The 26,371-nt window shown below is 32.8% G+C and overlaps 1 protein-coding gene across 3 annotated transcripts in view; it reads right to left on the reverse strand.

Annotated features, from left to right (window-relative positions):
* Positions 1 to 26,371, reverse strand: part of LOC123547145 (5-hydroxytryptamine receptor 4-like) — a 325,172-nt gene that overhangs the window by 227,825 nt on the left and 70,976 nt on the right. Inside the window, exon 1 of one of the 3 annotated variants that reach the window (XM_045334006.2) lies at positions 15,073 to 15,089. The exons of 1 other annotated variant lie outside the window; for it this stretch is intronic. The gene's annotated coding sequence lies outside the window, so the exon portion shown is untranslated. Of the gene's footprint in view, positions 1 to 4,448; positions 4,613 to 15,072; positions 15,090 to 26,371 lie in introns of those variants that run through there. One more of the 3 variants, XM_045334003.2, reaches the window with a different exon arrangement.

Consider the following 26,371-nt stretch of genomic DNA (forward strand, 5'->3'; position numbering starts at 1 on the left):
TATAAAAAAAAAACATCTTTTTGTTTATGGCATAAACTGTTTCGTATATCGTACTGATCTGGAAATCGCCTACACATTGTTTCTTTACTAAATAAAATCTCCATGCAGTCCGAAGTCTATTTCCTTAGTATGACCTAGTTAACGTCCACATACTACTTTTAAATCTTTTATAATTATTTCTTCGAATTAATTACTTGACCCTGAGTTTCGATGAATAGAATAAACGTATTTTTATTAAACTTTGAATAAGAGGTTCATGATGACCCTGGATCGCTCACCTGAGTAATATAAGCTATATGTTTCAAAGGTCAAACTGATGCTAAAATATTAAGAAAGAAGGTCAGTAGGTCACATTTATGGTTACTGAAAGTCAGTTTTAAGATCGGTAAGAAAAACTGTACATGTCATCCAAATTGCAAGGCTGTATCTTGAAAAACAAGAAAGTAGGTCAGTAGGTCACATTCATGGTCACTGAAATTCAGTTTTAAGATCAGTCTGCAAAACTGTACATGTCATCCAAATTTCAAGGCTGTATCTTAAAAAACAAGAAAGTATGTCAGTAGGTCATATTCATGGTCACTGAAAATCAGTTTTAAGATCAGTCTGCACAACTGTACATGTCATCGAAATTTCAAGGCTGTATCTTAAAAAACAGGAAAGTATGTCGTCAGTAGGTCACATTCATGGGCACTGAAAGTCAGATTTTAGATCGGTGTGCTAAACTGTGCATGTCATCCAAACTTCAAGGCTGTATATTAAAAAAACAAGAAAGTAGGTCAGCAGGTCACATTTAAGGTCATTGAAAGTCAGTTTTAAGATCGGTGTGCAAAACTGTACATGTCATCCAAATTTCAAGGCTGTATCTTAAAAACCAAGAAAGTAGGTCAGTAGGTCAAGGTCATAGTCAAGATTTTTTAAATTTTTTTCCTATATAAGTCTATGTAAGACTTTGTACCCCCGGGGCGAGGCCTCTTTTCACCCCAGGGACATAATTTGAAAAAACTTAGTAGAGGACCACAAGGCAATGCAACATACCAAATATCAAAGGCCTAGATCTTGTGGTTTCGGACAAGAAGATATTTTTTTTAAAAATCCGATATAAGTCTATGTAAAATTTGGGACCCCCGGGGTGGGGCCTCATTTTACCCCAGGGACATAATTTGAACAATTTTGCTAGAGGACTATAAGGCAATGCTACATACCAAATATCAAAGGCCTATGTCTTGTGGTTTAAGACAAGAACTTTTTTAAAGTTTTTCCTATACATGTCTATGTATAAAATGAGACCCCGGGGGCGGGTCCTCTTTTCTCCCCAGAGGCATAATTTGAACAATCTTGGTAGAGGACTACTTGATGATGTCACATACCTCATATCAAAGCCCTATGCCCTGTGGTTTTTGACAAGAAGATTTTCAAAAAAAAAATCCTATATAAGTCAATATAAACCATATGGTCCCCGGGGTGGGGCCATATTTGACCCTAGGGGGATAATTTGAACAATCTTGGTAGAGGACAACTACATGATGTTACTTACTAAATATCAAAGCCCTAGGCCCAGTGGTTTTGGACAAGAAGACTTTCAAAGTTTTTCCCTATATAAATCTATGTTAACCATGTGACCCCCAGGGCGGGGCCATATATGACCCTAGGGGGATAATGTGAACAAACTTGGTAGAGGACCATAAGATGATGCCACATACCAAATATTAAATCCCTAGCTACTGTAGTTTTGGACAAGAAGTTTATCCTTTCGGTTGCCATGGCAACCAGAGTTCTGTATGGAATTCATTTCTTTGACTAATTTTCAATGAGGATCATGCAAGGAACATTCCTGTGAATTTGCATCAAAATTGGACTGGTGGTTTAGGCTGGGAGGTGTTGACGGATGACGGACGCCGGACAATCACTGACCACAAAAGCTCACCCTTTAGCACTTCGTGCTCAGGTGAGCTAATAAGTTGAGGCCGTATCTTGGAAGTGCTTGCTGCAGAGGATGTGCCAGAAATCAGACATGGAAACAGAATAAAAGTCTTCAATTTGCTTTCAAATTACAATGTGGCTGCAAGCAATGATGTCTATAAGCTAATGAAGGCAATTTGGACAAGATCTGAGGTACCGAAGCTGTGAGGCGGGCGACATCCAACATCTAAACTTCCTCATTTGATGTCTCTAGATTTCAAAGCTATCAGCAAGACACTTCAAAGTTATTTTTTGTACAGTCTAGAATTAATTTTGTTATGAAATTAAATATCAAGAAAAAAATATCTCATTTGCAAACGGGAGATATTACTAGCGACAATTTAACTTGTTCAAATTGTAAGACAATTGCGACAGCTGTAACTAGCACATTTCATGTTATTTTTTAAAGAGATAAATAAGACACTTGTTTCTAGCAAATATAAACCTGCTTAACTTGAACTTATAACTATGAGAGATGTTACTATCAATTTTAAGCATGTTCTATTTATAAATTATGACTATGCGTCTGACCCAGAGCTTTAACTATCAACTTCAAAGTTGTTTAATTTTAAAGATACAGCTTAGAGACCTATAACTAGCACCCATAAGCATGTTCTATTTAAAAGCGATAACGAAGATAGCTGTAACTAGCAATTTTAAAATTGTTTATTTGAAAAGTTATAACTAGGAGAGTTCATATTTGTTGAATTTGAAAGAGATAAATAAGAGAGCTTTTACTAGCAATTTTAAGCATGCTTAATTTTAAAAAGATAATTAAGGGAGCTCTAACTATCAAGTTTAAGTTCAATTAAAAGTATTACTACGAGAGCTCTAATCAACTTTAAAACTGTAGAACTTGAAAGCGACAGCTAAGAGAGCTGTCATAAGTAAACATACATTTGTTCAATTTTTATTCTACGAGAGCGAGCTGTAACTATCAACTTTAAAGATGTTTAATTTGAAAGAGATAACTAGGATACAAGTAACTTTAAACAGTTCATTTTGAAAACTTCTAACTTCGAGAGTTGTAACAGTCAACCATATAATTTTATTTGCTGAATTTGAAAGAGATGAATGAGAGAGATGTTACTAGCAATTTTAAGCAGGTTCAAATTTAAAGTGATAACTAAGAGAGCTGTATATCTTGCAAATTTTAATTTGTCTAATTTAAAGTTATAACAATGAGCTGTTACTATCAATTGTAAAGTTGTTCAATTTGAAAGAGACAGCTGAGAGAACTGCTAGTAGCAATTTTAACTTTGTTTAATTTGAAAGAGGTAACTAGGGGTTCAGTTTGAAAGAGATAACTATGAGCGCAGTGTTACGAGTAACACATAATCAATACTTGGTCAGATACAATTTACGAAATGCTTTTCGGGAATAAGAACACAATAAAATTGTTCGTTGTGTATCCAGGATTTCCCGAGTCGGTTCTGATATAACACTTTTAACCGAATGAAAGCCGTCATAATTATTGAATGATAAATTGATTATCTCCGTGTACTCATTAAACATACAAAACAATTGTTACCTTTAAAGAAATATTTCATATGTCTTGTGTTAAAGGTCAGAGGCATAAGCTAAGTTTTATGGTTATTGAGTTATATTTCATATGTGTTAAAGGTCAGCGGCATAAGTTAGGTTTTATGGTAATTGAGTTAACAACACAAAACATTAGTTTCATTATGTGTTACTGCTGGATATTACGATCTTTTATGCAGAACTAATGAAGTAATACTGTTATTTTAATTATAGTTAGTTTTTATGGTATTACATTTATATATAATAGCACACTTTCCTCATAATACGCTAGGTGTATCAGTGGTAATGCGGAAGTATATTTTACCTGATTCGGTTGTTAATGGCGAATCATACTATGCCTAGTATGTTGCCATTTTGTTTTTAAATAACCTTTCTAAGACATCCTACTAAAAGAAATTCCAAGCGATCATATTAAAGTTTGATGATCGTATCGAGGTAGGCATGTATTACCTGTATGTAGATAACAATGAATTTGCGTTCAGTTTTTGGTTTGCAGATTAATGAATTGTCATCTGATTAACGCTACTTGTCAAGTAAATCAAACAGGACTGTGTTTTGTTCTATGCAAGTTGAACACGGTTTCTAGACAAGCTTACTTTGTCAATATCTAGAACATTTGTAAGCCAGTAGTGCTTGTATCGTAAGCACAATTTATGTAAGAGTATTGTTGGAACAATTGGAGTAAACAATAAGCGACCGACACGTTTCCATATAAGAAATCGTTCTGAAATAGTGTGACAGATAAAGAAATAGATGTTCTCCATAGAAGTAACATCTTCCTAAAAACCGTGAACGTCTTTACATATTAATCCTACAGAATGTACATATTTGAAACGTACAGAAAAACTGGCATTAACGTTATTAAATATAAGTGTATAACGTGATTTTAGAAGCATATACAATTTAAATTTTAGAGGATTGTGTAAAAAGAAATTATTTATTATTACCTTTATCCTCATTTCCTCCTTGAAATCCAACAAATGTCTGTTTGTTTACTTGTTGTGTCTTTTCCTTCTCTTAAAAGTATCACTTGCTCTGTTATTTACATCATTGACTTATAATATCGCAAATACGTTGAATGTCAACGTGCATTCCTTTTATTACTTCCAGTCTGAAATTATACTAATAAATATATCATACCGATGCGTCAGTGTTTAAAACAGTAAATAAGATGTTAAACTAATGATTACGATATGCCATGTTTACGGTAAATAAAGGCAGTTTTTATGATATTTGTTTACAAATCCATTAATCTTGTCGGATTTTATATAAAACTGATTGTTATTGGGTTTTTTCTAACAAATATAATATTAAACAACAGAAGCCTTAATCAAAACCATGAAACATCTATAATAGTATATCTTACCGATTCGTACATGATGATCACATTTTTGTATGTATCAGATATATATTTTACACGACTTGTGAAAATAGTACAAAATATTCATACGCTTTTCAATGTTTATGTTAAGGTATAACTATATTCACGCAACAATAAGTCTCCAGTTTGTGTATCCTCAGAAAACAAGAAACATAAGTGTACAAAAAGTAAACAGTCTATCCGTCCGCCAAACTTTCATGAAATCATACAGTTTAATATCATTCCCTACAGCAACTATAGGATCTACAGCTGTATATACCATATGAATGTTCAAAGACTTTACCAAATTTTTGGCACAAACTAGCAGTAGAATAAGATAAAATTCCTTGTCTTTCTGTTTATCCAACAAAAATGATAAGTGTGTGTAGGGAAACAATTTGCCAACAAATATGATATTTTGATCGGGTAAAATCAAATCCTGTCCCAGCTGATAATGTAATTATATGTTTTGAAGACTTTGATTGGGCTCTATCAGCCAATCGTTCTCGCAAAAATATTTGGACATGTTATGTAAGTTATGTCACGATTTGAATAAGATGTTTTATATTAAACTGGTGTGTTTGCTATAGATTTATCAGATGATAAATTATTCATTTTAAACGTGTATTACAGCATATCCTCAGTGTGACGTGAATTTTACACCAGAGTTGCTGGAATTACTGAACTTGTAAATGATGCTAATATATATTTAAACTTAATTGTAATGAAACAGTTTGTAAATTTAACCCCGCATGAAGGCCTCAGTTATTTTCATTTACATATAGTTTGATCATACAAAATGTAGTCTAATACAATATGGTAACAATTATTAACAATACCATGCATTTCGTTTTATTCGTTTCAGATTCTTTTCTACACTCTTAACACCTTTCCATACTTTACACGGGTATTTTGAGGTTGATAAGGTAGTGATATTTATATATATATATGACTTTCTACCAAATGTGCTTGCTTAAGTCATAGTATTTCGTTAAAAGACATGGCCTCTAGGGGGCGGGGCGTGTTTTCCCTATACGACTATATTGTAAATTTCAAAAATCTTCTTGACCTAGAGCTTAGATATTTTGTATGTGGCATTGTCTAGTGCACTTATACTAAGATTGTTCAAGTTATGATCTCACAATTGGTCCCGCCCCGTGGTCCCTTGAATTTACATAGAGTTCTATAGGAAAACATAAAAAAATGTTCTTCTGTGATACCGAGAGGCACAGAGTTTAGATATTTTACATGTGGCATTGTATAGTGTTCCTTTACTAAGATTATTCAAATTCTGACATAGGGTCCATTTAAAGCCCTACTCTGGGGTCACTTAGTTTTTATGTGAGTTATATAGGAAAAATACTTCAAAAATTATCTGATCATATTTCCTAGGCTATTTAATTAAAATTACTTGACAACCCCAAGTAATTAGGGGTCACTTGAGTGTGACTTTGACATACTGACCTACTTTCTTGTTTTTTCTTTAAGGTACAGCCTAGAAAGTCGGATGACATATACAGTTTTGTACACCAATCTTCAAACTGACTTTCAGTGATAATGAATTTGACCTACTGACCTACTTACTTAAATGTTAGCATCAGTTTGAAGTTCATATTACTCAGGTAAGCGATCCAGGGTCATTATGACCCTCTTCGTTCAAAAAGCCATGTATTAACAAGGCCGGTTATTATCAACAAAAGTTGACATGATTCAAGGAAAATAAGAGTCGGATTTCCCTATGGTTTAGTAAGATTTTTAACTTGTGTCAAACGTGTTCACTTTGAAAAACACAAGCCGTATATTTCACAAAATATTTATGTGTGTACTAAATAATTCTAACAAACTATGCCTGTATAAAACAAATGTATCGTTTAAAAGCCTCAGAGCATCACAAAGCGTATCAAGTGTTAAACTCAGAGTAGTCATCATGGGAATTTATTCATAGCAACTTATATATTGTAATGTCTTGCGCGTACGTTTGACGTATATTTTATGTCAAATTAGGTCTTAAGGGCACTGAAACATTTCATTATGAACAAATAGCGTTTAATATATCTTAAATAGCATTGACATTATTAGTAACAAAAGAAAATAAAATTCTCATTAAGACCATTAGAGAAATAAAACTTGTAAAGCAATGCATATTGAATGTAATTTAAGATAATGGCTTCAATTCTCGGTGGTGCTTAGGTCCATTATTTTGATAAAAATACCCTCATATATAAACACCAATAGCCGCATTTCAGAAGCTTTAAAAGCTTTTTCCAATCGAAAATGTTAACATAATGTTATATTACGTATCAAGCATTCGGGGAACCCGTTTACACCGTTTCAACTTGACATATTTCAAGCATCACTGTTATTCGAATCAAATGATACTTTACAATAAAATACAACAATTCAAAGTAAAATCGCTTAGATATATTTTTTTACGGTTAAGTAATATATTTATAGCATGACAAATAAATATGTCGCGTTTTTAATTTTCAGCAACATAAACAGTCAGTAGCACTCTCGTTTAGAATAAAAGATATACGAAATAAAATCAATAGTTCGCCTGATGGCGCAGTAGGTTGAGTGTTTAGATATGTATATTCTTTTTGTAGTGATAGTTTGTATGGTTCGAACTTTGCATCCGACCAACATTTTTTTTGGTTTGCATTACATTCTTTGTGTAAGTTTGTTTTTCTCCGGTTTCTAATTCACTGTTTAGTTCTTATTTTCGTATAAAATCAGTAGTATCTTTAAATCAATCGATATTGAAATTATGACTGGGCAATGCTTATATTAAAGGGAAGTGTAATACTGTTAAAAATTTATAAAACTAACCCTTACAGCTTTAAAAATATCACAGGAGAGCTTCAAAAACGTAAGATCATATTAAAGGCGGGGTGTACTTAAACATAAATATTTGTCAATAGTGACATATATAAGTTAGTGAACAAGTTAGGACTAGATTAACTAACTCGTTTTATCTATCATGTTGAATCGCATTGAAGAAGTTAAATACAGTTTAAACAAAATACGGATCTGGGAATCGAACGAAAAAGTATAATACGAATACCGTAACAGCTCGGCCAACGAGGAATCCCTGACTGCATCGTAAACGTAGTGTACTGACTTCGTTTTATGTTATTGTTTTGTTTGTTTACATTTCAAAACGCCATAATACTGTGCGATACCTATACGTGTGCACTCTATTGATTATCATGTTTGGTATTATTTTCTCTCACTTTTCACGTGATGTTTGCAAGGTGCTCGCTGAACGGAATTCCGTTTTTTGTTGTACAAATTGGGAAACCCTTATCAGAAATAGTAGACGAATGTTTTTATTTTTAATTTATTAGGAAAACAAAGATTTTCAACAGAATTCGATGAAAAATACACTATTAGAACATCCAATATGCGACATAAAGGTGAATATAGGAAACGCTTGATTTCTTTTAAATCTCACACCACGATTTGTGGGTTACTCGCTTTTAGCTTAAAGTTTGTAACTTTTTCATCAAAGTGGTACATGTAATTACAAAAATGAGGAGTACAGTTGTAAGTATTTAGAGCTTTGATATTTGTTTAAATATGTAACAAGGTAAACCGTATCCTTAAAAAACAAATATTGTGTCGTGTATCCTTAATACAAGACATATACCTCTAATTTAGATGAACAAAAATCATAATAAGGAACTAGTATTTGTAAGAGGAGTCGATAATATCTTTAATGTGTTTGTTCTTTAAGATCATACCTCATGAATAAAGCATATGAAATTTCCTAACTTTGATTTATATATAAAATGATAAATATAAATACAGAATAAATCATAAATAGTGGCTTAACTGAGATTCATTTATCCCGTATTCGTAATCTAAATTATTTTGCTCGATAACACTGTGCAGGTGCGGCAGATATTGATAATGACTAAAATGGTGTAAGAAATGCAAAATTGCAATCACTTCTTCAACAAATAAAATATATCCTATCATCCTGCATTGCAGAAATATAAATTTGAATAGTAGTGGGGGTCCGGACAAAGATAAGATACAAAATTAAATTTAATCATTTGCTGTGGATATATACAATATCGGTTGCGGATCATTCCATTTTGAAAGCTTGAAGTCTCGTATTTGTTTTCACCAAGAAGATGTCCCTTCAACTTGAAAATGTCTAGAAACCGAGGCACCAAAACAAGATTAAGTGAAAGCTTATTGCAAATCGGGAAAATCGATAACTTTTTTAACTTTCGACTGTATTTTTTTTTCGGAAGCCATCCTGAAGTAATACGTAGAATGTCACATGTTATATGCTAAGTGACTAATAATATTGTTGAAATGAAGGATGGCGAGTTACTGAGTTGAAAATGCCAAGTGGTGAGTTACATTGTTGAAATGCCGAATGGTGCGTAACAAAGTAAAACGTTAACGATTATACCGACATATGTGTTTCCAAAGTTGTCTCAGAGAGTCATTCATTAGGAACATTAACTTTTTATCATTTTTACATTATAGCCCTTCATACAAAACCAGTAAAGGAAGTTTTGTTATAATTTTGAATTTTTTAAAAATAGTTTTTGCACTTCCTTCTTGCAAATGAAAAGTTTAAGTGAAAAATAAACTCATGTATATGCTTCCAGAAATATTGAGTACACCAGGGTAAATTGAACGCCTAGGATGTAACATACCTTTACATTTTTATTAGAATGCTGCCATTACAAGTGGGAACTGCTTCCCGTTGTGATGCCTCTTAAAATAAGTTCTTAGAAGCAAGCGAAATATAACAGTAATTTAACTCCCTAATGCCTTTGTTATTACCTGGTTTGAAAAACACACATAGTCAATAAATGCCTAGGTTAACAAGGCACCCAATAATAATTATCGAAGGTTGTTCACATCTATGTTCATCTATGTTACAGCATTTTCGTTGTGTGAAAGAAAATCAACTTTACCGTCTCCAAGAATAACATATTACTCAAAATTTGTAAAATGGTGCTTTTCTGATCACATTTGTACATAATTATTTGTCGAATTGAAAATACGTCGGTTATATCTTATCCAGTGCAATGTTAAAAAGTGTTGCAGCGGAAGGTTTGGCTTGTCAGCAAACGGAAAGAGCTGCCAATTAGAAGCACGAAGTGTGAAAAAGAAGTAATTATATCCCTAGACATTCAAATGAAAAGAACAAAATACACATTGTTAGGGAAATATATTAAAAACAGCTGCAAAATGGATTGATATGTATCTGATAAATAACTGGCAGAAGTTAAATCACGATAGCAAGTTATTTATTACATAAACATGTATACAACATACCCAGTGCATATTAAAACATGTTGTCCCATCGTTCATAGTAATTTTACTGCTGAACGCTTACCTTGTTTAGTCGTCTTTGATCATGTTTGTCCATTGAAAGAATTACAGTTAAGTCGGCTCTGGGGCCATTATGGGGTTTGCCTATTTCATCACTTTACATGAATACTCAATAAAACTGTGTCTGCTATGGTTCTATCCTTTTAAAGATGTTATTATAGTCCGGCTTGCAATGCAACGTCGGACACCCCTCATAAGCAATTGTGTGATGTGAAAACTTTGAAACTTGGAATGTTCAACAGAATGGCTCCGATGCCTTTATGACGCAATTACATGACTTAGTGAAATATTCCTTAATACTGTTCAGTTTAAAGCGAGCCTTCTGCACAACAATGGCTTAAAAGCCGAAAATGCTTAAGTAGAATTTAAGTCTTGAAGTAAGTACTGTACTTTTCCCTTGGAGTACAATATTTGTTTAGAATTGGCCTATCAGTGTAATATTGTACCCCATGCTGACGCGCTTCGGACAGTCTAGCATTATACATGTTGGATCGTTTTTTGTTTTATATCCTTTACTATTAATTATGTCATAAAAGTAAAAGTATACAAATTATATGTTAAAATAATGCGTTTGTCATTAATATATCATAAGCAATTTTCTGTCGGCCATTAATGATTCCAACGTCCAACAAATAAAATAGGCAGTAAACCGTCAGAACAATTATTTACAGTCACCTTTATTCATAGGTTTTGTACAACATATTAATCACTACCTATTCATAACAATCATAAAATATCGCTACACTATTAACAAAGTATGTAGAATGGCAAGAGAACGTACGCACAAAAGAATCACAAATTTTTTGGCACTAGATACCAAAGAATTTGATAAATGTTGTTTTTTTCTTCCTCCACGGCAATAGTGATTTAGTCGGAATGTATATGAGCAATACTTTATCACTGATGTAAGATGTACTGTTTTCATGTAGTAAATAGTTATATCACTTTAACTGATAAACAAATAGATAATTACATAAAATATAAACAAATAAGGTATACCACCGCTGAACGTTACTTTGTTTGAATAACTAAAGGTGATTTTGTCTTTAAAAATGATTATCCCGAACAATGATGTCGTTGAATTAAATAAATGTTTAGAGTTCAGTTTCGAATGAACTACATATGAAGACATTTTTACAAAAGACCAATGATGACATTTCAACTTCATTTTTTCACACTTTCTGCTTCATGATTTCACGATTTCCACTTCATGAATTCACGAATTCACGATTTCATGATAAAATTTCACGATTTCCACTTCATGAATTCACGATTTTACTATGATTTTACTATTTCCACTTCACGAATTCACGAATTCACGATTTCCACTTCATGAATTCACGATTTCACGATTTCCACTTCACGAATTCACGATTTCACAATTTCTACTTAATAATTCACGATTTCACAATTTCACCATTAAACTTCACGAATTCTCGCTTTCTTGATTTCACGAATTCACGATTTCACTATAATTATATTTGAAGATTTCACGAATTCACGATTTCCACTTCAAGAATTCACGATTTCTCGATTTCACGATTTCATAATTATAGTACAATTTCAACTTTTCGCGATTTTAATAGTCACATGACTAATATATGACGTAGAAAACCGCGGGTGATATTCGCTACATGTAAGATGGCGTGTTATATAATTGTACAACCATGTTTAGGTTCTGAAAGTGAAAACTGGCCGAAAATGCCTCAACTGATGAGGAAATAGACTTACAAACAATACTTTTAGAATGCATCATTGCTTAAAATGTGAAATTGTTCCAGTCTTTTTTTTTCGGTTTTAGTAAGCTCCTCATCTTTGTGCTATTAAATGAAAAGCGATGCACCTTATTCACATGTAAGCTATTGCCACCTGCTGTGTAAATGGTATGCAAACTGAGTTGATCAAGTGTACGGCCTTACCACGAGGGCCGTTAAAAACGTAAAAAAGTGGCTTAGACGTTACAGGCCTGGAAAGGATATACATACAAAATATAAATTCAGTCCATGCAAGCATTCTCTTTTAAATGAACAGAAACCAATGTGTCTATGGACGGAAAGACGGATTCCAAAATAACGGACTGACGGAGGGACAACTGCAAGGCTTAATGCTCCGTCGCCATAAATGGCGTGGGCATAATAAACATACTTATATATTTTGGAATTGTCTAAAACAGTAAAGCTACTTGGGCATCTTATTTTGTTCATACATGTTTTAGTGTTGAAAGTACCCAATACTATGTTGGTACAGGCACCAATATCCCTCCCCAACCTCCACACAGACGTATGCAGGAGTATAAATTCATCCTCTGTAACCCAGACCATTCATTACGTTTACACTTCATTGAATGGAGAGTAACGGAATGGATAGGCCAAATAGTACAAGTGAAATCAAGAAATTATGAAATCGGGAAGTTAAAAAGAAGTGGAAATCGTGAAATCAAAAAATCGTGAATTTTTTTTCGTGAAATCGTGAATTCGTAAAGTGCAAATCATGAATTCAGGAAGCAGAAATCGTGAAATCGTGAATTCATGAAGTGGAAATCGTGAAATCAAGAAATCGTGAAGTTGCTTTCGTGAAATCGTGAATTCGTGAAGTGGAAATCGTGAATTCAGGAAGCAGAAATCGTGAAATCGTGAATTCATGAAGTAAAAATCGTGAAATAAAGAAATCGTGAAATCAAGAAATCGTGAAATCATGAACTCGTGAAATCAAGAAATTGTGAAGAGTTTTCGTGAAATCGTGAATATGTGAAATCGTGAATTTATGAAGTGGAAATCGTGAAATCAGGAAGCAGAAATCGTGAATTCATGAAGTGGAAATCGTGAAATCAGGAAGCAGAAATCGTGAATTCGTGAATTCATGAAGTGGAAATCGTGAAACCATGAAGCAGAAATCGTGAAATAATGAAGTTGAAATGTCACCACGGGTCTTTCGTACATTTTATTCAATTGTGCTGTTGTAGAAATACTCATTTTTGTGCGAAATTAAATGCGTTAGGTACATTTTATATGATAGATAAACAAAGTCATTGTAAATAGATCAATAGTGCAGAAAACAGATTCAAACCAAATGAATAAGTAGGTGGGTATTAATATAAATACATTCATATAACATGATAACGTCGTTAATTTTGTGATAAAATCACGGGATATACACAAACGTATACCAAAATGTCCTGTGGGCAAAAGGTATCTATAAGGTCAGAAAATGCCGGAAGATCAAACACCAAATTGTACATGTACCGGCATATTCTTCCGTTCTGTGTAACAGTTAGCAGTTCGGTAAAAATACCTCAGTTGATAAATGACACCATATGTAAAAGATATATCAGTGAAAAAAAATACAGTTTAGAACTATGAAAGAATTATATAATAGTCTTAACCAAACAACTTTATACTTAGCTTTAGACAAAGTGTATTAAATGACCTATTATCATGTTTAAATACTGTCAATAAAACGCAAAAAATTAAGTTCAAAAACTTTCATGTAATCCCATATACCAAATACAATTTTATTCTGACGACAATAAAGCCAATTCATGTTCCTTGAGAAGTTAATTAAGAATTGAAATAGCGGATCAAAAAGTCCTTATCGAGCTGGACCTTGGTCCGTGATGATCAACATAGGAAAATAGTCCATAAACAACTTGGAAACGAAACAAAAACAATGCTTTCTCGATTTAAACGAAGCAAAGATAACGCATAATGTATTAATTTACAATTCACTGACGCATGCAATCCAGTCTATAATTTTCTAGCCGACACAGCAGACTTGAATAAAGCTGCAATGTTTCCACATGTCGTTGTACATGTACATTCACTTAAGGCGTCTCAAATAGTTTCAAACGCTTACTGTATAAATTGTTATACTTCTGAAGTTAAAACATTAAAACAGAGGCCAATTTTAGAATATAAGAGAAAAAGAAATTGTCCTTTTAATACATATTACGAATCAATCATTTTCAGCAAATCAGCTGCTGTCACGATCTTCATTTTGTCCTTCTTGAGAAAATTTAGTTTCAATTCTTGGCTTGTGTTAACATTTTAATAACGTGTAGGAAAATTTTCAATGACAAATTCAGGTAATTCTACTGTTTACATGATTTATATTTACTTTGTATTTTAAATTAGTGAATTATACAAATAACAACAATCAAAATATTCAAAACAACATATTCAACTTGTAAGAGATAACTAAGAGTACTGTTAGTAGCAATTTTAAAATTGTTCAATTTGAAAACGATAAGTATGAGTTCAGTTTGAAAAAGATAACTACGGGCGCTGTGTTACGAGTAACAAATAATCAATACTCGTGTTTCATTAATAATAGTTATCTTGGTCAGATACAATTTATTTTCGAAATGCTTTTTGGAAATGAAAACAATAAAATTGCTCATTATGTATCGTGGTGTTCTTCAGAAGGACGATTTCTCGTGTCAGTTCTGATATAATGCGGTGATATATTAACAATTTTAACCGAATGAAAGCCGAGGTAGGAATGTATTATACAAGTTAAACACGGTTTCTATACAAGCTTACTTTGTCAATATCTAGAACATTTTTAAGCCAGCAGTGCTTGTATCGTAAGCACAATCTATGTAAGAGTATTGTTGGAGCTCAAACTGGAGTCAAAAATAAGCGACTGACACGTTATCATACAAGAAACATACTGAAATACTTCGACAGGTTCTCTTAGAAGCCGTGAAAGTCTTAATAAATAAGACTACATAATTTAAAACGTACTGAAAGACTGACACTAACGTTTTTAATTACAAGTGTATAACGTGATTTTATAAGCATATACTGTTTCAGTGCTAGATGCTGTTGTTAAAGGAAACTTAGTGTTATTACCTTTATCCACAATTCCACCGTAAAATCCCAAAATTGTCTATGTGTTAGCTTATTGTTTCTTTCCTCTCTCTCTTAAAAGTAACACTTGTTCTGTTATTGATTTCATTGTCTAATAATATAGCAAATACTGTGTATTCCAGTGTACATTCTTTTAATACTCCCAATTTGACAAATTAATTTATCATACTAATACGTCAGTGTTTAAAACAGTAAAATGTTAAACTAATGACTAAGATATATCATGTTTACGGTGTAGAATATTTGTTTACAAATCCATTATTCTTGTCAGATTTTATATGACATTTGTTGTTTTTGTTTTTTTTTTTTTCTCAAAAAATGTATTAAACGACAGAAGCCTTAATTAAACAAAAAATTAAACATCTATATCTTACCGAGTCGTACGTGTTTATCATATGTTTTATTGTATCAGATGTAAGTTAATACACGTTTTGTGAAAATACTTCGAACTATTTATGTGCTTTTCAATGTTTATGTTAAGATATAACTATATCCAGCACCCTCTATGGAGGCAATCATAAGTGTACAAATAGTGAACAGGCTATCTGTCAGCCAAACTTTCATGAACACATACAGTTTATCATACCTACAGCATCTCTAAGCTCTACAGCTGTAAATACTAAATGAATGTTCACAGACTTTACCAAATGTTTGGCACAGACTATCAGTAGAATAAAATAAAATTCCTTGTCTTTCTGTCGATACAACAAAAATGATAAGAGTTTTTAGGGAAACCATTTGCCAACAAATATAATGTAATCAAATCCGGTCCGAGGTAAGAATGTAATTATATATGTTTTGAAGACTTTGATTTGGCTCTATCAGCCAATCGTTCTCGCAAAAGTTATGTAGCGGTTTACACACATTAAAATGGTGTGTTTGCTATATATATATATATATATATATCAGACGACAAGTTATTCATTTTAAAGGACTTTTATATCATACACTCAGTGTGATGCGAATTTTACGTCATTTAATTGCTGGAAATTCTCAACTTGTAAATGATGCAAATATATAAAATTATTTAATAACTCAACTTGTAAATGATGCAAATATATAAAATTATTTAAACATAATTGTAAAGAAACACTTTGTAAACTTAACCCCGCATGTAGGCATGTGCCCTCAACCAGTTAACAATTCTTACATGTTGGCGTTGATGCACTAATGAAACATGCATACCTTTAATAAACAGAGAGTAACTAAAGTAACAAAATTAAACTTTTACTAATAAGATTTGTCAGAGCAATTCTATTTTGTTTCAGGTACTATTTTTTTTTTTGGCAAATTTACACCAACGTGTATGATATGTTTTACAGATACAAAACTATTCATTAATCAAGCATTTCATTTATTATGCTTGTCACACATTGCCTTTTTAAATTAATTTTGTTGAGTTTAATAGAATATGCATGAATTTAGGGAAAGAGCAGAATGATGGGATTTCAAAACGTATGACATCGATATAATGGAAACTGGTGAAAATTTCCAATTTTGACAGTAGAATCTGAATGAAACACCATTTCAGCCATCACTTATCAGTTTCTAAATTCTTTACACTTAGTAAGAGTACCATCAATCCCATCCCAGCGGCATCAAATGCATCGGGTTTCCTTGCATCAAGAGAACAATATTGTTCAATGTGTATATTGAGAACGCAGCAGGTCAATATCATTTTTTATAATATTACATTACATTTAACGAATAAAAACTGGATCAGCTAGATTTTTTATTCTGAACAAAACATCTAATTATCTTAGAAATAAATACATGTACATTTTGGAAATTAAGCTTATGTCTTGTGCAACATATCAACATTTCAAAAATGTGAATTTACTAATTTTTAACTACTGCATACCATTATAAAGAAGTCATACATCGAAACTGTGAAAAAAAAAACATACTAAATATTGTTTACTAAAATTGTACATTTATTCCTGTGAAATATAACCATATCTTTAACTAAATAAATGTAACCATGGAAACGAACCATGAAAACTATATAAAATCATCTAAAGACTGACACTGTCCCCTTTAAGGAAAATAGTTTAAGCTTTTTAACTTTTATTTCAAGGCGGTATATGCAGTTGCAAAAATGAAGAGTACAGTTGTAAGTATTTTGAGCTTTGATGTTTGTTAATTTTCGTATCTGTCCTTAATACAAGACCTATAGAGCTATCTTTAATTTAGATGCATAAAATTATATCAATACGGAACACATATTTGTAAAAGTAGTCGATAATATCGGTCAAATGTGTTTGTTCATTATGATCATACCTCATTAATAAGACATATAAAACCTTCTAAATGAATAAATTATAACAGTGACTTTAATGAGGCTCATTTATCCCGCATTTCAAATCTAAATTATTTTGCTCGATAACACTGTGCAGGTGTGGCAGGTGTTGATAATGAACATAATGGTGTAAGAAATGCAAAATTGCAATCGCTCGTTCAACAGATAAAATATATCATATCATCTTGCACTGCAGAAATATAAATTTGAAAAGTAGTGGGGGTCCGGGCGAAGATAAAATACAAAATTAAATTTTATCATATGCTTTGGATATATAACAATATCGGCTGTGGATCAATCTATTTTGAAACCATGAATCTTGTTCTTGTCTGATATTTGTTTTGACAAAGAAGATGCCACTTCAATTTGAAAATGTCTAGAAACAGCGGCACCAAAATATTTATTTATTTATTTGGGTTTTACGGCGCACCAACACGGTATAGGTTATATGGCGCCAAACAGGACTACAAAGTTTGGTTCCACATCTCATTTACATCGAAATAAAAACTTGCATACCTGCTGGATTCACAGAGTTACTGCAAAACCAAGTGTTAAGACCCTATTAGTCGCCTCTTACGATCATGCAAGGGTAAGGCAGTGGTTCCAATTCTTTTCATAAACAGATCGTCCCAGAACCACATGGGGCGGCACCAAAATAAGATTAAGAGAAAACAACTATCGCAAACCGGAAAAATCGGTAACTTATTCAACGGCCGGCCGTACTTTTGCGTCCGAAAATAATACGTAGAATGCCACGTTTTAAATGCCAAGTTACGAATTACGTTATTGAAAATGCCGAGTAACAAGTTAAAAGAGTATACCAATACGTGTGGTTCCATACTTGTGGTTCCCAAGTTGTGTCTAAAAGCATCAAATTAAGAGATTTAATTGTTTATTATTTTAGGGTTTTAAACCGTCATACCGAGCCAGTAAAGGAAGTTTTAACTTTATTATACTTATATTATATATATATTAATAGTTTTTTGCATTTCGTGCAAAAGTTATATTTAAAAGAAATGTATAAGTGAAAAATATACTCATATTTATGCTTGTAGAAATATTTAGTACGCAAGGTTAAATTGTTTAATTACAACGTAACATACCTTTACATTTTCATTAGAATGATGCCATCGACTACAAGTGGGAATTGCTTCCCGCTGTGATGCCTCTTAAATGTTCTTAGAATCAAGAAAAATAATAGTAACTTAACTGCTTAATACCTTAAAGTTTGGTATTACCTGGTTCAAAAAGAACACATAGCCAATAAATACCTAGGTTAACATGGCACTCGATAATAATTATCGAAGGATAATAGGAGAGATACTAGTTTTTTTCTCATCTATATTAGCTTACAGCATTTTCTTTGTTGAAAGAAAATCAATTTTACCGTCTCCGAAAATAACATATTACTCAAAATTTGAAGAGTGGGACTTATCTGATCATATTCATGCATATAATGTTTTTGTCGAACTGAGAATATATCTTATTCAGTGCAACGTCAAACATGTTTGCAGCGGAAAGTACTGCCTGTCAGCTAACGGGTAGGGCTGCCAATTAGAAGCACGAACTGTTAAAAAGAAGTAATTAATCCCTAGACATTCAAATGAAAAAGAACAAAATACACATTGTTAAGGAAATATATAAAACAGCTACAAAATGGATCAATCAGCATCCGTTTGACAATTGGAAGAAGTTAAATCACGTTGCCATGTTTCATGTATACACCGTACATCATGTCTAGTGCGTATTAAAATATGTTGTGCCATTTATCCAAGTATGTGCCAAGTAATTTCATTGCTTAAAGCTTACCTTGTCTTGTCCTTTTAGATTACGTAGTCCGTTCAATATATATAATATAGAATTCCAGTTGAGTCGGCGGAAGGGCTGAGAGGTGTTGCCTATTTAATTACCTTTAGTTAAGACTCGGTCAACTCAGGTTCTTATTTATTGATCGGTTTGATTATGTATGTATAATGTAATGTCAAAATATTTTGGGTTGTGAAAACCTTGAACCTGGGAATGTTTAACAAAGACCTTCGGTGTAGTTATGATGCAATTACATGACTAAGTTAAATATTCATTAATACTGTTCGGTCTAGCTAAATAAAGATTCACTATCAGTTCTGGATGCCGGATGAACATATCGTTAACATTTCTTACTCAAAATTCAATGTTGTATATTGCTCATTAATACAGCTGTGCTGTACGTGATAACTTTTAACAAAGCGACCTTATTCTATTTCATTAATATAAATTAATGATGTATTTTGCGTCTTTATGTATTCTAACTTCCGCCATAGCATACTTGTCTCAGCTAATTCATCAATAAAATATATTCGTTACTTATCTTTCACACAAACAATGTCTAGTTAGATACAAATACGTCATCTAGGTAAAAATGTACAACTGGTATAAAGTAGGGCTTTCTACTTATTCTGTCGCTTAGTATATACTTATCCTAAGAAATGATTTTATAATGGTATATAATTCACATCAGTTATTGTTAAAGAGCTGTATAATGAGAAATTTTCGTAATTACATAATCGTTATATTTATCATAAATACGGAGTATGGATAGAGTTAGCATTACTAATGATACTTGATCTACAGCGCAGTCTGGAGATACTGGATTTCATCGCACTGATTATGTGTATTTAAGAGTTCTATTTGCATTCCATGAATGGCAAGATGGAACAGAAACATTGTTCAAGGTTTTGCAGATTTTTGTAGAAAATATAGATCGTTAAATTGGATTTATGCGATATTGAATCTATTTTTGTTTACCGGAGGTATGAGGAATGGTAATAAAGTTGACAGCAGTAAGTCTTTCTAGAATTTAGAAATTATTACGTGATATGATGTATAAGGCATTTGTAGCAGACAAAGACACGATAACATAATTTTAACTAATGTACTTAATGTTACACGAAAAGCCACCAACTTGAGGCCAAAGCCATTCTAAGATATATCTAACTTTATAGGAAATTTAGCATTTTTGTGTGTAAAGGCATGGCAACATATTGATGTTATACCAGCGGTACATACTACTACATACAGGTAAATGTCAATTAATATGATGTTTAAACACAACCAGCTCTAATAAGCCTTTGTCTTTACTACCTTATTTAAAGGAAGGTCACGTTTCCAAAGACATAGTCAAATGTCAATTATATATGTAAACTTTGCATTGACTGCAACAAAGCAAAGTTATGCGTAAGAATTGTATACAGTTAGATAAAATGATTTTGGTCCACAGTAATTTGTCTTTTTTATAGCTTGAAAGTCACGCCGACACAACTTTTCAGCTTTATGTGAATGCCCTCCGGCATTATATCTGGCATAGGCGGGTATTTTGCTATTGCACTGACCTTAAATGTTAATCAAAGGAACAATATATGCAGATGTAGTTATCTTTTTTACCTTTCTTTAGTTACTGCCATAAATCATTCAGCAAATATACAACAGCTACAAGTTCATAAACAGCCTTGCATACGAGTAACAAATATAACATCTAAAGAATTTAACCTTGCAGACTAGGTTAAAAACTATAGAATTTAACCTTGCAGTAATGCAATGGTATCCCAAAGAAAGCGGTCAAATGACTTTGCCTATGCTCAAGCAACCAAATAACATATATATTCAAATGCGAGAGGCGTTTACATTAGTCCATCTACATTTGCTACTTATATATATATAAAATGTCTAGTGCAATTCACAATTATATTGAATTTCGTGTTTATTTTGTCTTACTCGTGCGAAATTTATAAAAAACATAACAACTCATAAATAAAATGTTACAGAGTCTGTAACCTCGGATATAATAAATTAGTTAACATACATGTTTAAGTTTGTGGGTTGTTTTTCAGATGTAAGTTGAACACCTCTAGTAAATGTTCAAGCATTGTTCTTAATTATACATAGTCCATTGTTTGTTATGTCAAAAACAACTTTTAACAATTATGAATTTATCCGTATCTGATTGAAAATCTAAGCTAAGACTACAGCTGAACATGTATAACGCTACTTCCATGGACGGAATGTCTTATAAACTCATGCAAATTGTACTTGTTTTATTATTGTGAGGAATGTTTAGCATTAGGCTGGTGCGTGGCATTCCCTGTTTGATATTTTTCTTTGTTTTTATGATTTCTATACCATTGTGTTTGTTTAAATGTACATATGAAATATTTACAAAATACTGTGAAAAGGTAGGTTTCCTGTGGAAATTTCTAACTAAATATTTCAAAACAATAAATGTTAATTAAAAAAAAATAAATGACATTTCTAGGTGCCCCTTTTCAAATCAAGCTGTTAAAATGCTCCAATTTTCCAGTCGAAAGTTTTGGCGACATCCGGCTCGCTTATAAGAGCTTTACAACTGATATTGGGCCCGTATGATCTAGCATGAACATGTTTGGAGTGTTTTATGCCTGAAACAGCAATTTATATAATTATGTGTTTATGAGAAGAAAACCTGTCATTCCGTAAAATTGGAATTTTGAATGTTCCATATGAAAGAAAAAAAACCATCTGCATCTGAGAAACACGAGAAAAGCGCAATCCTATATTAGGAGAAAAGAGTGTGTAAAGTGGATATGAGGATCAGGGTATTTCATACTCATATTAGAACTGTTAGTAAATGCGATAAAGGAAACAAGCGCTCCGGTAAGTGAGGCAATACACGCCTGAAGGGTTATATCAGAGGAGGATGGGAACAAAATTTAAAGAACTTGACAGGTGAAGCCCAAATGACAGGAACAACAAAGGGATGAAATTTCAAAAAAAATCTAAGTCTACAGATAAAAATTATAAGTCCCCAAAAAATTCCTTACAAGGTACAGATATGTCAAAATACACCTAACAATTGGAGGTACCATCCATGTTTTACCACAGATAATTGGTCTCAATTTTTCACTACGTGACAAAATAAGCTATTTATAGTAATATCAAAGGGAAGAAATTCAATCAAACATTAAAGGGATTTGCCAAATAAAAACAAGAGCACAGCAATGCAGAACAATATACACACGAAACAAGGTCATATGACCTTTGATCTGTAAGTGGGGACCTTGACCTTGACGCGAGCCATCTGAAATATGCGCTCTGCACGTCGTCTTGATCTGGTAAACATTTTGGCCAAGTTTCTTTTAAGTCCTTCAAGCAGTTCAAGAGTTACAGAGCAGACACGAAACAAAGTTATATGACTATGGCCCCTATGTGTGACCTTGACCTTGAAGCGAGCTATCCAAAACTTGCGCTTTGTACGTCATCTCGATGTGTTGAACATTTGTGTCAAGTTGTTTTGAAATTCTTCAAGGGGTTCAAGAGTTACAGAGCGGACATTACATTGCTAACGGACAGACAGACGGACAGACGGACACCGACGTCATAACATAATACGTCTCTTCGGGCGTTAATACGTCCCTTCGGGCGTATAATAAAACCGGATTAAATTTGGAATGTTGTACGGCAATTTACAGTCATAAAAACAATGTTTAGGTAAGATGTAACCTCAGCCGATCCAATATACATGCATAAAGTAGTGGACGGTCCTTAACGTTGACGCGCTTTGGACAGTCCATTATTTTACATATTGGATCGTTTTTGTTTTATATCCTTTACTTATTTATTATGCAATCAAGCTAAAAACGTGCAAATTAGCTGTAAACAAATGCGTCATGTGTCATTAATATATCATACGCAATTCCCGGTCGGTCATGAATGATTCTAACGCCCGACAAATAAAATAAGCAATTCACCGCTAGAACATTGCTTACAGTCACTTCTTTTCTTAGGTTTTGTACAACATATTAATCACTACCTATTCATAACAATCTTAAAACATTGCTACGCTATTTACAAAGTATGAAGATTGGCAAGTGAACGCACGCAAAAACATTCACAACTTTCTTGGCACTAGATATCAAAGAATTTGATAAATGTTGTTTTTTCCTTCCTCCACGGAAATGATAATTTAGCCGGAATGTAAATGAACAATTCTTTATCACTGATGGAAAATGCTCATAGCATGCTGTACTGTTTACATGTAGTAAATATAGGTATCGCACGGTATTATGGCGTTTTGAAATGTAAACAAACAATACAATAACATACAATTAAGTCAATACACTACGATCATGATGTAGTCAGTGAGTCATTGTTTGCCGAGAGTAAATGGTATTTGTGTAATACTTTTTCATCGGGAGTTCGATTCCAAGACTTTAAAAACTTTATTTTTAAAACTGTATTTTTCCCAGTACAATTTAAAGAAGACAACACGAGTTAGTTCTAACTTGTTCACTATTAATTAAATATACTTCGATTTTAATATGATCTATAATGTTTTAAGCTTTTCTGTGATATTTTTAAAGTTCAACGGGTAAGTTTTATAAGTTTTATAACAATGTTACACTTCATTTTAAAAAGCAATTAATTTTAGTATCGATTGATTTAAAGATAATACCGATTTTATTCGAAAATAATAAACGAAACAATGAATTAGAAACTAGAGAAAATCAATCTTACACAATGCATGTAAAAGTATGTATATCATTTGTTTTAAACGAGAGTGCTACAGATTATTTATTTACATATTGCTCAAAATAATCAAAGCACTTAGAGGACTGATGTGGGCAGCGGTTGATAGCTTCTGGTAATGGGCATGAACAGTTAGCTTAAGTTTGGTGATTCTAGTTATTATAAATAAGTAAGTTTTGATCAATAAGCATTTTTAACCCTTTTTTACCAACAAAACAAGAGGGGATAACAGTAAATGTGAGCGAAGGTGGTCATACACTAATTGATAATTATGTGATGTTTGCAGATTCAAGTTATAACAAGAGCTCGTAGAATACAAAATGACCCCTTGATGCATTCAGTTACTGCACAAGGAACAGGAATTATTTGGTCACTGTGCACTGAAAATTTGACGTCCTGACCTCAAATCAATAATTATTGGTCATTTACCAGTCATAAGTAACCTCCGTATCAAATGTGATCTTAGAACAAACCATTTTCTAGTTACTAGTATCTACCAAAAATGTTCTATTGTTTCGGGTCACTGTGACCTTGATCTTTGACCTACTGATCTCAAAATCAATAGGGGTCATCTGCTGGTCATGACAAACGTCCCTATAAGCATTCTTGATCTTAGGCCCAAACGTTCTTGAATTATCATCCGGAAACCGATTGGTCTACAGATCGACCAACAGCAAACAATAATATTTACAATTTACCCATCCTCCTTCAAAGTGTGTGGGGAGATACATTTTCAAACTAAAATATGCTTTACTAGAAAAGCCGATGTCTCCCCCAATAAATAGTCGTAATAGGCAAGAAGTCAGTAGGGGATAATAGCGAAAGTCTAAGAGACACTAATGGTTGGCTGCAATAGTAATCATCTACTTGGCATGTCCAACCATTCTATGAAGTTTCAACATTCTGGGTCAAGTGGTTCTCAAGAAAACTGTTTTCCATGTTAATGCCCCTGTGACATTTACCTTCGATCTAATGACCCCAAAATCAAGGTGGGTCATCTACTCTGCATGTTTAATCATCCTATGAAGTTTCAACATTTTGGGTCAAGTGGTTCTCAAGTTATTGATAAGAAAGTGTTTATCCATGATCAGGCCTCTGTGACCTTGACCTTAGCTTAAGTGACACCAGAACGATAAGGTCATCTACTCTGTAATTCCTATCATGGTATAAAGTTTGGTAAGGTTCTGGATCAAATTATTCTAAAGTTATTGGTTGGAAACTGTTTTCCATGTTCTGGTTCCTGTGACCAAAACCTTTGATCAAGTGATTAAAAAATAAATAGGGGTCATCTACTCTACATGTCCAATCATCCTATGAAGTTTCAACATTCTGGGACAAGTGGTTCTCAAGTTAATTATCAGAAACGGATTTCCATGTCCAGACCCATGTGACCTTGACATGTATTTTTTTTTAATGTTTCAAACTTGATCTCATCTTGGTAAAAGCAGACAATGAATATATTAATCATAAATTACATAGATAAAAGACACTTCTAAATTTTTTCGCCCCGATCGTTACGGCCGCAATTATTTTTCTAAGTCTTGCAAATAAAAATTATTTAGTACGTAAATATTATGAAAGTATCGTATCTTTCTCTATGAAAAATAAATAAAATAATACCTCTACTATTGATTTAATGCAATATATGTTTCCATAAACTTATTTCTATGCTACAAATTTCGCCGGCTTACACGGGTGCAATTTTATCATTCAGTATTGTATCGAAATAGAACGCACGGTATCACTATATTCCCGTGATAGTTTTATTCAGCGACCTCTCAAGTGGCCGAATAACGATTTCAAACGAAAACTATTTCCTAAATCCCTAAACAAATTGATTTTCCACAACCATTATACGCATACTTTGAGTGTATGGGATATTGAATAGGTTTAGAGTACTAAAGACTTTGTTTTGATCACGTGAAAAAAACTTGGTCACGTTACAAAATGTGATCATGTGACAAAAACAAGCCCTTTGGTGTTGTTAAGAAAATAAAATTTCGATTTACATTTCTAGCAGGAATTGAGTTTCAATTCAAAATGTTATTAATAGCAAAATATGGTTTTAATACTGATTATAGATCTACGCGGATGGTGCTGAAGTACTGTTTTTGTAGGTTATTTGGACTTTGGTCACGTGATCAAGACTTGTTTTGGTCATTTGATTAAAGCAAGCGTGCTCATTTTCATACGCTTTGTTTTGTTATGAAATATATATGTATGATAGATTACGATAAATGTGTACTAAAGAAACGTATTTTTTTTTCTTTTTGATAAAATTGAGTATCAGAAGCGTTTCTCAAAGTTAAACAGACTTGAATTACGTAAAATTTATGGAGGACATGGAACTACTTCATGCGTAGATGCTTTTACGCATGCTGTTCGGTTTCAAATAAGACATATCGTCCGTAAATGTGTGGTATGGTAAATCTGTGGCATGCGTTG

The sequence above is a fragment of the Mercenaria mercenaria genome, chromosome 9, assembly GCF_021730395.1.
Source record: "Mercenaria mercenaria strain notata chromosome 9, MADL_Memer_1, whole genome shotgun sequence".
Lineage (NCBI taxonomy): Eukaryota > Metazoa > Mollusca > Bivalvia > Venerida > Veneridae > Mercenaria > Mercenaria mercenaria.